The sequence below is a fragment of the Patella vulgata genome, chromosome 1, assembly GCF_932274485.2.
Source record: "Patella vulgata chromosome 1, xgPatVulg1.2, whole genome shotgun sequence".
NCBI lineage: Eukaryota > Metazoa > Mollusca > Gastropoda > Patellidae > Patella > Patella vulgata.
Window position 1 is genome coordinate 50752245 of NC_065879.2, and position 13031 is coordinate 50765275.

The following is a 13031-nucleotide window of genomic DNA, read 5'->3' on the forward strand; positions in this document are numbered from 1 at the left end:
CGTCACGTGACATGGATTATATCAAGTATCTTAAAAGAAAAAAGAACAACAAAAAATAATTATCAAAATCGGTGAAAAAGTCGCGAAGTTACAAGTCTAAATATAGTGAGAAACACCCGGGCAACAAAATAATCTGAAAACTAAAGGGAAATAACTGAGAGTTGGATTGCTGTAATCGGAATGACTTTTCATTCCAGAAGTTTCAGAAAAATGGATCAAGCCGTTTAAAAACGGGACGGATGAGAACATGAAACGAAAATGGCGGGAAAGAACTAAAAAGGGGCAGGAAAATATCAAAAAAATAAATGAAATAACTTTGGACGGAACTAACATTGTTTGAATCAGATTGACCTTAGCTGTTCGAATATTTAGTTTAAATTTGTAAATTTTGGAAATTAAAGGCATAAATTGTCCCGTTAACAACTTTGTCGGCACGTAAAAGGTCAAAGGCGAAATACGAAATTTTGAAAATTTTCAAACACCAAAAAATCGATCTTGATCTCGAGCTATCCTGAAATGCATTAATTTCAGAAATAAGAGACGCATTGAACATATTACAGCCTATTGTGGGTTTTTTTCACGTCTGTTCAAGTGGATTTTTCACAGTTCTTCATATTCAATTCCAAATGGAGACCATCAGTTGACCGAAAATCTTCTTTTTATTGTTGCTAAAACTCTTTTTTTAATCGGATCAAAATGGGAGCAAAATTCGGTGATTTCGGATGCGTAAAACGTTTTGAAAATATATTTAATCAACAGCCACCACCCATTTTTGGGGGGATAGGTAAAAGTTTCAGAAAGATCCTATGGTTAGATTCTGAGAAATCCGATTTGTGGATAAAACACACACAAAAAAATAACTAGAATTGCGCGCAATGCTGAAGGCTTTCACTGTCGCCAAGGCGTCACACGATCGCCAGATATATGACAAAAGACTATCCCCACCACTCCTCCACACCCAAAAAACACACACTCTAGCATAACTCAGATATTGACCCCTAAACATGCTCCAACTCGTAAAATTACGCTGTTTTCAATTTTCGATCTCTTTTTTCGGCTACTCATGACAATTAGAAAAATTGTACCCTGTAGAATCTCGATTGAGCAAGTTTGAATAAAATCATTGACGGCTTTTCCGAGAAACTTGATCGAAATCATAAATAACCTTACTTTTCAAAGTCCCATAAATTTTTTAGTTGGCAATAAAAAATTGTTGCTATAGCACCATCTCGTAGATAATTCACGTGGCTATCATACGGTATAATACTTTAAGTACTCGGTAAACAACCAATTGATACATCGCATTTGGCGCACAGGCACCCATTTTTCAGAATTTTGTCAAATTTTTAATACCATGCTTGATCACTTCCGGTGATTAGAGGATTTTCATTTATAGTTCATGGACTTTTGGTCCGTCGACTTCATAGTCCCGACGTTTCAGAAATATCGTAGGTGTCGTAAGTGTTCGTACCTTTCTAACCAGGGTAATTATGTAACTGTTAAATTAAACAACGGATAAATCCTACCTCTTAAAATGATTTATATAATTAGTAAATAATTATTATTATCTAATGATTGTTGTTTTGTGGCATATATAGTGTAACCAATATATACATTGTACTTTTATAATCAATATGATACTGTGTATTAGTCGTGTTTATGTTCTTATGATTTGAATTTCTTCATGCAATATTTGTAAATCGCCAGTAGGAATAAATGTCTCTTATGCTGGTTGGAATTTGCACTGTAGGCTAGCCTTTGGGACTGCGCTCTATCATACAGTCTGTCATTGAGTCAACTGGCGGGGTTTCGATTACGTGGTTGTACGTGACAAGGAGTAGGGTCGCCTGTCCAACCTCGTGAGTTTTCTCCGGGTCCTCCGGTTTCCTCCCACTACTAAAGACCCCTACGCGCAAGCGAATTATTGAAATAAAAAAAAATGAACCATATGTTAGTCCCGAAATGACCTAGTTTGTGTCGAGTGGACGTTAAACCCCATTTTTCTCTCTCTCTCTCTCTCTCTCTCTCTCTCTCTCTCTCTCTCTCTCTCTCTCTCTCTTTTTTCATACACATATATATCAATTAGTCTCTCTATAAAAGGAGTTCCCCCAAAAATATAGAATTCCAACCGCCAAGGGATCTTTTACGGTCACACCAATGTGTATACGGGACTTCGGAATCGCGTTCATGTCAGCTACTCAAAAATGTAACTGGTTCAAAAAATGATTGAATATTCAATGAAATATCGCCAATTTTCTGGTTTCGTGCACGTTAAGGATTTGACGTCACTAATAAAAATTTGGGGATCACGTGGCTAAGTGGGTAAGGCGCTGGCTCGCTAGCCTGGAGGTCGGGTGTTCGATCCCTGCATTGGCCGAGAAAGTTCATCTCGATTTTCCGGCGTGGTTTCCCCCTTGTCAGTGATGCAGAACAGAGGGCCTGACAAGGACAGCTGCCTAGTCGTTCGGATGGGAGGAAAAACCGAGGACCCGTGTACACTTTGGCGTGCACGTAAACGATCCCTTGGCAGTTGGAATTCGATATAAGAGTAGGCCGTAGCGCCGCTGCCCGGGAAAAATTTTCCTGATAGCACACTGTATGGCGTATGCCCGTCTTCAATTAGCCCAGGTTAGGTGCAGAAGAGTAGGACGTTAAACCCCATTTCATTTCATTTCATTTCATTTCATTTCATTTACTAATAAAAATTTAATATTAATTACAGATAGAGTCCATGCTCAAACAACGTCATGCCTTTTATCACAGGTGCAATATTCGCTACTACTGTACGATACTACTGCAATAGCTTAATAAATTGGACTTTCTTATTAACAGCGCGAGCCGTCGATTTCTGTCCAGATGATTACCGGTATAAGATAATTTTGACAAAGAAGCAACAATATTAATTCAAAGACTAATTATTACACACAGCAATCAACTACATGTATTTCTGTTACAGGGTCACTAAACCCATATTTTGGATAGAAGAAAACACTCATAGTTGAAATAATTTCAGTTCAAATATCATCACTGATAAAAGCACTCTTAAATAGGCTCTATACGTTGACAAAACGTACAGATTTTATCCCCCCCCCCCTTCTGTTTCGCTTAACAATGAAAGGTGCCGTGTTCAATTTTCGATCCCTTTGTTCTGCTACTCCTGAAATTTGAAACTGTTGTACAATGGTTTTATATATAAGACTACTGATATGACTCTCTGTAGAAGGAGTTCCAAAAAAATATTATCTTCACTTTTCGAGAAATAGACCTATAAAATGCTCCAAATCGTAAAAATACGACGTTTTCGATTTTCGGTCTCATTTTTCGGCGACCCTTGAAATTTCAAAAAATAATACAGTAGTTTCACACAACAGCCAACCCATTAGTCTCTGGATTGAGAAAGTTTTTAAAAAATCGTTAGGGGTGTTTCCGAGAAACATGCGTCCAAAGTTGCTCGAAATCATAAAAAACGTTACTTTTCAAAGTCACATAACTTTTTCAGTTTTTGATAGAAACATGCCGCTTAGGACCACCCGATAGACAATTCAATTGGCTATTAAACGATATAAAACTTTAACTAATCGACAAGAACATAATTGATACATCGAATTTTCCGCACAGACACTCATTTTTCACAATTTTGTCAAAGTTTGGATACCTTTCTTGACCACTTCCGGAGATTAGAGGATTTTCATTTATAGTTTAAGCACTAGTTTTGTCTTGACCAAAATCAAAATCCGAATGTCAAAACAAAACTTATATCGCTGTAATCGGATTGATGTCAACTATCACAAAATGTAATCAGAATTTCAAAATTCCAAAAAATAAAAATTTTAGAAAATTTTCAAAATTTTCCAATTTTCGGCCAAAAAATGAAAGCTACAAAGTTTCTAAATTCGACGTTTTTGAACTGCTATCAGCTCAGAAATGTCTCCAGCTATCACAAAATGTAAATATGAGAAAAATCGGTTGAGAATTAGCAGAATTGTTGTCGATTATCAATTTGCGTGCACGTTAAAGATTTGGGTCATTTTCGCTATGCCCACAAATTTCGTTTTGCATTTATCAACTAACCACCACCCAGTTTCCAGAGAGAAAACCAAACTTCAGACCTCTATCTCTTATAGTTGCTGAGAAATAGGCTCCCCCCCCCCCCAAAAAAAAAAAATAAATAAAATAAAATAAAAACTAGACCTGAAAGCAGCACTGAACCGGCTTTCAGGAATCAGACAGGAAGTGTGTCATACAATAGCCCATTTATCGAGCTACCAAACGATACTTTAGATGTTTTGATCCGGTCACACCCGACGGTGAAATCCCGATTGTTGCAAGAGCGCTGATGTTTTTTACTATCTTATTTTTTTAAATATCGAATATTTATTTGACTACTTCCTGTTTACGGATCATTATCGGGATAGATTTAACAAGTGGTATGGGAACTTAATTTCCTGTACCAGAAGTTTCAGAAAGATCCATTGGACAGTTTTACCTCCCTTATACCATTAGAAGCAGATTTACAGATATAACGATTTTTCGACTTCTTTTCAAAGATTGTGGCCCTTTTGGATCATTTATACTATATTGAGGCTTTTAAATGTGGATTCACACCATAGACCACCGTTAGGACTCTAAGTAACAGAAGTTTAAGAAAGGAAATAAGAGAAGTTTTTGAAATAAAAGCGTCTGAATAGGCTCCAAAAAGGAAAATAATAGATTTTCAGCGTTCCATTATATATTGCCTAACCCGCGAATTTTACCATTTAGATCTCATAAGATTGTCCATTGTTCGAACTATCCAATGAAATCTGGCGTAGTAATCACTTTTTTCTCAAGATCTCCATTTTTTTTAATTTTTACGGGGTTTTTTTCTCAAAATATCCGAAATTTTTTCGACTACTTCCGTTTTTTGGATCATTGTCGGGATAGCTTTAACAAGTTGTTAGGTTACCTTACCTTCTCTACAAGAAGTTTCAGAAAAATCCATTCAGCTGTTTTCCAAAGAAAGAAAAAATAGAAGAGCATTTTCAGTAATTTAAGGATTTTTCAACTTTTTTCCAAGATTGAGGCGCTTTTTGGACCACTTATATTATTTCAATGCATTTATTTTTGGACTCTCGCCATAGTCCACCGATAGGACTCTAAGTAAAAGAAGTTTAAGAAAAATCGTAGTTTTCGTTCTCGAGAAAATGGCGCCTCAAAATGCTCCAAAACGGAAAACACTAGATTTTTGGTGTACCATATTTTATTTTCTAGCCATCTAAATCGTATCATTCAGATGTCATATGATAGTCCATTAATGGGGCTATCCAGCGATACTTTAGTTCTTTTGGTCTGCTAACATCTGATGGAGAAATCAAGTTTTTCGCAAGTGCGCTATTTTTTTAAACCTTTTTTCTTCATTTTTTGCATACTTCCGGTATGGAGATTATTGTCGGGATAGTTTTAATAACCGGATTGGCTTATCAAATAGCCACAGGGCTATGTAATGATATATTACATTGTCTGATCAGATAAAATGCCCCTGGGAAATCTTATGTTAAATAGTGCCAAAAATGCAAAAATGTCAATATATCGAAAATTAAATTTAAATATTTTAATACATATTATACATCGTTAGAATCGTAATTACGTCAGCTATCTGAATATGTAACTTTTTTGTAATTTTTATTTTAAATAATAAAGAAATAGAGCATTTTCTAAAATTTCACGATTTTTAGTACGTAATTTTACCTATTCCAGAAATTTCAATGTCTTACTGGATGGATACATGTACAAGACTACCGGAGGGACTCTCGATAGGGAAAGTTTTAAAAAAATCCTTAGAGCAGTTTTCGAGATACAGGCGTCCAAAAACGCTCCAAATCAGAAAATACCTGATTTTCAGAATGTCATATTTTGCTGATCTCTCATAGGTTCCGTGTGAAATGGGTACCATATGACAGTCGAATCCCCGGGCTACCCAACGATACCTTAATTTCTTTAATCCGTTGATATCGGGTGAAGAAATCATGTTTTTCCCAAAAGAACCCTTTTTTTAGCGTTTTCATCAAAATATCGGACATTTTGTCGACCACTTCCGGTTGAAGGATTCTTGTCGAAATAGTTTTATCAGTTGGTTTTGGACTATAACTTCATGTTCCATAAGTTTCAGAAACGGCATAGATTAATGTTCGAAATTGAAAAATGTGAGATAGCCATTGTCTCGGAAAAGATTCTGGGTTTCCAAAAATGTGAAATGTTTTAAAATAGGTAAAGAATTGGCGAAACCACGGCCGATTTTTGATTTATTGCTGCCGTTCAAAATTCGGCCACTTCCGGTCTGCGCAGAAGTTTCAAAAATACTTTTTCGAGTAACCACCACATGGTTTCCCGAGAGAAAATTGAACCTCAGATCGATATCTGTTTTCGATCATGGAGAAAAAGGCTCCCGCGGTAAATAATAATAATAATAATAATAATAATAACTAGACCTGCAAGCAGCACTGAACCGGCTTTCAGGAATCCGGCAGGGAGTGTTTCATACAATAGCCCATTTATCGAGCTACCAAACGATACTTTAGATGTTTTGATCCGGTCACACCCGACGGTGAAATCCCGATTGTTGCAAGAGCACCGAATTTTTACTGTCTTTTTTTTAAAAAAAAATATCGAATAATTTTTGGACTACTTCCTGTTTACGGATCATTATCGGGATAGATTTAACAAGTGGTATGGGAACTTAACTTTCTGAACCAGAAGTTTCAGAAAGATCCATTGGACAGTTTTACCTCCCTTATACAATTAGAAGCAGATTTACAGATATAACGATTTTTCGACTTTTTCAAAGACTGTGGCCCTTTTGGACCATTTATACTATATTGAGGCTTTTATATTTGGAATCACACCATAGACCACCGTTAGGACTCTAAGTAACAGAAGTATAAGAAAGGAAATAAGAGATGTTTTCGAGATAAAAGCGTCTGAATAGGGTCCAAAAAGGAAAATAATAGATTTTCAGCGTTTCATTATATATTGCCTAACCCGCGAATTTTTACCATTTAGACGTCACAAGATCGTCCATTGTTCGAACTTTCCAATGACACTTTAGTTGATTTGATTCGATAAATCTTATCCGTATTTACGGATCATTATCAGGATAGATTTAACAAGTGGTATGGGAATTTAACTTCCCTACCAGAAGTTTCAGAAAGATCCATTGAACAGTTTTACCTCCCTTATACCATTAGAAGCAGATTTACAGATATAACGATTTTTCGACTTTTTTCAAAGATTGTGGCCCTTTTGGACCATTTATACTATATTGACGCTTTTAAATTTGGATTCACACCATAGACCACCGTTAGGACTCTAAGTAACAGAAGTTTTGAAAAGGAAATAAGAGAAGATTTCGAAATAAAAACGTCTGAATAGGCTCCAAAAAGGAAAATAATAGATTTTCAGCGTTCCATTATATATTGTCTCAGGCGCGAATTTTTACCATTTAGATGTCACAAGATCGTCCATTGTTCGAACTTTCCAATGACACTTTAGTTGATTTGATTCGATAAATCTTACGTAGTAATCACTTTTTTCGCAAGAACTCCATTTTTTTATGATTTTTTTCTCAAAATATCGGATATTTTTTCGACTACTTCCGGTTATTGGATCATTGTCGGGATAGTTTTAACAAGTTGTTTGGTTACCTAACCTTATGTACAAGAAGTTTCAGAAAAATCCATTCAGCTGTTTTCCAAACAAAAAAAAAATAGAAGAGCATTTTCAGTAATTTAAGGATTTTTCAACTTTTTTCCAAGATTGAGGCTCTTTTTGGACCACTTATATTATTTCAATGCTTTTATTTTTGGACTCACGCCATAGTCCACCAATAGGACTCTGAGTAAAAGAAGCTTAAGAAAAATCGTAGTTTTCGTTTTCGAGAAAATGGCGTCTCAAAATGCTCCAAAACGGAAAATACTAGATTTTTGGTGTACCATAATTTATTTTCTAGCCATTTAAATCGTATCATTCAGATGTCATATGATAGTCCATTAATGGGGCTATCCAGCGATACTTTAGTTCTTTTGGTCTGCTAACATCTGATGGAGAAATCAAGTTTTTCGCTAGAGCGCTATTTTTTAAAACCTTTTGTTCCATTTTTTGCATACTTCCGGTATGGAGATTATTGTCGGGATAGTTTTAATAACCGGATTGGCTTATCAAATAGCCACAGAGCTATGTAATGATATATTACATTGTCTGATCAGATAAAATACCCCTGGGAAATCCTATGTTCAATAGTGCCAAAAATGCAAAAATGTCAATATATCGAAAATTAAATTTAAATATTTCAATACATATTATACATCGTTAGAATCGTAATTACGTCAGCTATCTGAATATGTAATTTTTTTGTAATTTTTATTTTCAATAATAAAGAAATAGAGCATTTTCTAAAATTTCACGATTTTTAGTACGTTATTTTACCTATTCCAGAAATTTCAATGTCTTACTGGATGGATACATGTACAAGACTACCGGAGGGACTCTCGATAGGGAAAGTTTTAAAAAAATCCTTGGAGCAGTTTTCGAGATACAGGCGTCCAAAAACGCTCCAAATCAGAAAATACCTGATTTTCAGAATGTCATATTTTGCTGATCTCACATAGGTTCCGTGTGAAATGGGTACCATATGACAGTCGAATCCCCGGGCTACCCAACGATACCTTAATTTCTTTAATCCGTTGATATCGGGTGAAGAAATCATGTTTTTCCCAAAAGCACCCATTTTTTGCGTTTTCATCAAAATATCGGACATTTTGTCGACCACTTCCGATTTAAGGATTCTTGTCGAAATAGTTTTATCAGTTGGTTTTGGACTATAACTTCATGTTCCATTAGTTTCAGAAACGTCAATTCGGCCGTAAAACGAAATTCGGGCACACAAAATGGGCAGAAAATTCGAAAAAATTCGAAAACTAAAGGGTGATAACTCTGAATGAAAGTTATATTACTGGAATCGGATTGCCTTCAGGTATCCAAAAATGTAGGTCATATTTGAAAATTTTGAAAAATTACAAAAATTGTCTCCTAAACAACGTATTTTCAAATTTCGAACGACAAAAGCCATAGATGAATGTTCGAAATTGAAAAATGTGAGCGTGCCATTGTCTCGGAAAAGATTCTGGGTTTCCAAAAATGTGAAATGTTTTAAAATAGGTAAAGAATTGGCGAAACCACGGCCGATTTTTCATTTATTGCTGCCGTTCAAAATTCGGCCACTTCCGGTCTGCGCATAAGTTTCAAAAATACTTTTTCGAGTAACCACCACATGGTTTCCCAGAGAAAATTGAACCCCAGATCGATATCTGTTTTCGATCATGGAGAAAAACGCTCCCGCGGTAAATAATAATAATAATAACTAGATCTGCTAAGCAGATATTAAAGCTTTCATATTCACAGTCACTGTCACATGTCATAGAAATAATATGAACAGAAAAAAAAAAATCATTATAATGAGTAAAAATTTGGTGAAGTTAATTCGATTTTTCACTGGTAAAGTGGCATAACTTGACCCGCATCCCATCAGCTATCCTGAAAAATGCTGGAAAAATTAAACAAGTAAATTGTGTTTAGTACTGGGTTAATTAAGACAGGCATATGCCTTTGCTATACAGGATGACATGAGGGAAATTTAGCTTGGGAGGTGTAGGCCTGCAGCCAAAATTTCTAGCTAGCTTAGAAACACAACTCCGCTACACGGTCTTCCATAAAAGAAAAACTATACACTTTTGGAAAGCTTATGATGCCAGGAAGACAAAATCTGGGAGTTCCAAGCAAAATGTTTGCAATTTATTGATTTAGGGCCAGATGAAATTCGTCAAAATTGTCAAATAAATGCTATTTGTGTACTAACAATTCTGAAGTTGACATAAAATTAAATAGTTGGTAAAACACCTCATGCCTTCATCCTTGGCAATGAACAGTTTATTGGACAGATTTTGATGTAAATAAAAATGCTCAAAACACAAATGTCATGGGTGAATAAAGAATTGTGGAAATCCATTAACGGTAAAAAAGAATTATCTCCCTTTCTGTCAAATGCCTGTAATTGATAGACTATCAGGTCTTGTATGAATCATAAGACCAGGTGTGGGCAAACAAGCCCAATAATTATTTTGTTTGTTGGATCTCAAGGGCCTGTTAGGGTTGGTTGTTGGATGTTTGCTCAGAAATTATCGCTTGTATGGAACATGCTAGAGCCGATTTGTAGCATATTCTAGCCAGGGGATATGTTTGACAGTAGTTGAGTGATATGCTTTTGAAATAATGGAGATCAGTAGCACTTTATAAGCATTGAACCACATGATTTTTTTCCACTAAGATAAACATTCTAAACCCACATACATGTTCCCTTTCAATTAGCCACTACAGTATTTTTACAACTGTACATGTAGCTGTGAACTACTATTTCGGATATGATTAATGGTCAAATTACAAACATACATGTAGATATAAGTTAAAAAAAATAATTGTGTATCTGGGCTGGAATGAAGGGAAAGGTTAGAAAACAGGATGAACAGTTGTGAAATTATTTATTAAAGTGAAACAATCATTGAAAATCAAAATTAAACAGTTACTCTGCACATCAAATGTCATCAAAGTTAATCTTCATTATCATCATCACTGTCACTAAATGTATTAACATCAAATTCGGTCTCTTTAACAGTTTTTTTTTCATTTTCACATTGACTACACATGCACAGGTCTGTACAAGAAAGGGGGGTTGGGATGGCCTAGAGTGCCGCGCTTCGACCTCTAGCTGGTCGGTCACCTCTGGCTTGTGGCTGTGGCTTTGATCCCAGGTGTGAGCGTATGTGGCATGGAGATAGAGGCGTCTTCTCAACCTCGTGGGTTTCCTCCGGGCACTCCGGTTTCCTCTCACTGCTAAAGACCCATACGTGCAAGCGAATTATTGAAATAAAATTGAAACCGTATGTTAGTCCCAAAATGACCTAGTTTGTGTTGAGTGGACGTTAAACCCCATTTCTCTCCCTCTGTACAAGACAACTTTGCTGGCCATTTATGATTCTTTCTCTTATGACATCTTCACAGAATATATTGTATGTGGTTTAATATTCGACGGAGGGCTAGTCATCTTTGCTGAAAAATATAAATAAACATATACATGTACACAATTAAAACAAAATTCTGGAGCTTGGTTTACTCTCATTAATTTCGTACAACAGAGGAAAAAGACACTTACACAGGGGTTAACATCTTATTTTCATGCAGAAACCAGCTAATGAAGACAGGAAGGCATTAGCAGTACAAGGAGAGATAGAGGGGAGAATTGCGGTTTAACGTCCACTGGACAAAAACATAGTAATTTCAGGACTCACCCATGGTTCAGTTTTATTTGAATAATACCAGTGGCAAGAAGGCGGAGAATACAAATAAAAAAAACATCACAAATATTTACCTTTCTGATAACTGTCTAAGAAATTCAGTACATGTATATTGCCTATAACATTTTTGGTGATATCTGACCTCAATGGCCACACAATCTTGCCCTCTGATATGCCTTAAAATATCTTCATCCTCTTTCAATTCAGCAGCTTTCAACAGTTGGCCTACAAACAAATTTGCAAACAAATTATACACCATATAGCGTTGAATGTTGTTTGTGCTCAAGGGTGGGGGAGGGAATGTCACTTTGAGGCCTACATGTACATGTACCTGGCTGGTCAACTCTGGCATGCGGTTTAGTTCAGATCCTTTGTGTGAGCGGAAATGGTCTAGAGACAGATCGTCTTAGCAAGGCACCTACAAGTGGGCCAAGAAAATAAAAAACAAGTTAACTTCTCTATGTTTCATCCCTTGTGCAAGCAAATGTGCAACACTTTAACCAATGACTGTGCCAAATCAACAAATGGGGTAAAGGGCTTTACTGGCTAGCTTCATAACAATTTTACAGTGATTGCAGTAGCACTTCTGATTCCATTTACAACAAAAACAACAACACAATAATTAAAAACTGTAGGATGAATATATTTAATATTTATTAGTAATAATTATAAATTTAGTAAGTAACATAATATTAACATTAGGCCTACCTGAGCCTGTTTGGGTCTGAGTCTGTGTTAATACATCCTTCTTCCTATTTTCTCCAACAGTGACAAATCTGTCACGTTTTTTACATATAATACAAACAACAGGCAGCACCGATTTACTCTTTCTTTTTGCTTCAGGAGCGTAATTTGTTTGGAGAGCTAGGTCCCAGATCGTCTACACTCCCGCTATTCCCTGGTTGGATTGTAGCCGGGGATTTTAATTTTTCTTTATCTATACGATTACGGGCAGACCCAATTCGGAATTTGTCTGTAAAAGGCCTGTAGCATGTTGGGTGAAATCCAGTATCTTTTGGCGCGTCGATAAATTCCTTGTTTGATTATATCACCCGAAGTCGCCTGTTCAGCTATCCATTTCGCTCGCCCATCAAGTTTTAGCCATTCATGGGCACATTCACGGAATTTATCCCAGCGAGATTTTGTAAATAATTGTTCTCGTTCCTTTCTAAATCCTTGGTAATGAATAATACAGCGTAAATTTGATGAAATATCAGTCGATTCACGTTCTTTCATGGGCGCAGCCATTACACATGTGTGTTGTTGTTTACAACTTTCAAGGTCGGGTCAGCAGTTCACAATACGAGCTCCTGATTGGCCCATGGTGACCAATCACCAGTTATTTCCCTACGCTTTATAACAGCGCGAGTCAAATAAATCCCGGACGAATAAATTTATATCACCCTTAATGGATTTGAAATAAAGAATTATAAAATGTATTTATAAATATACTATGCTTTATTTGAACCTTATGCCTACTACTATTCTTACCTGACTCTATCCAATTTATTTTAATTATATCTTTCATTCTATTTAAGTTATTTTTTTTTTGCCACCATCCCCCCCCCCCCACTGTTCCTTGTCTCAGACGAAATAATCCCAGATTAGCTGTAAGACCAGATACTCTTTTTTTCTTTCTTTCTTTTCAGG

The 13031-nt window shown here is 36.0% G+C and overlaps 2 long non-coding RNA genes across 4 annotated transcripts in view; one reads left to right on the plus strand and one right to left on the minus strand.

The window, feature by feature from the left end:
• LOC130013673 (uncharacterized) overlaps positions 1-13031 on the plus strand; it is a 101189-nt gene that overhangs the window by 29188 nt on the left and 58970 nt on the right. The window lies entirely within an intron of this gene.
• On the minus strand, positions 9946-12912 carry LOC130013677 (uncharacterized). The gene is made up of 3 exons (XR_008788895.1): positions 12090-12912; positions 11456-11606; positions 9946-11136 (listed from the first exon to the last, which is right to left on the minus strand). It is a non-coding gene; the product is annotated as an uncharacterized LOC130013677 (long non-coding RNA).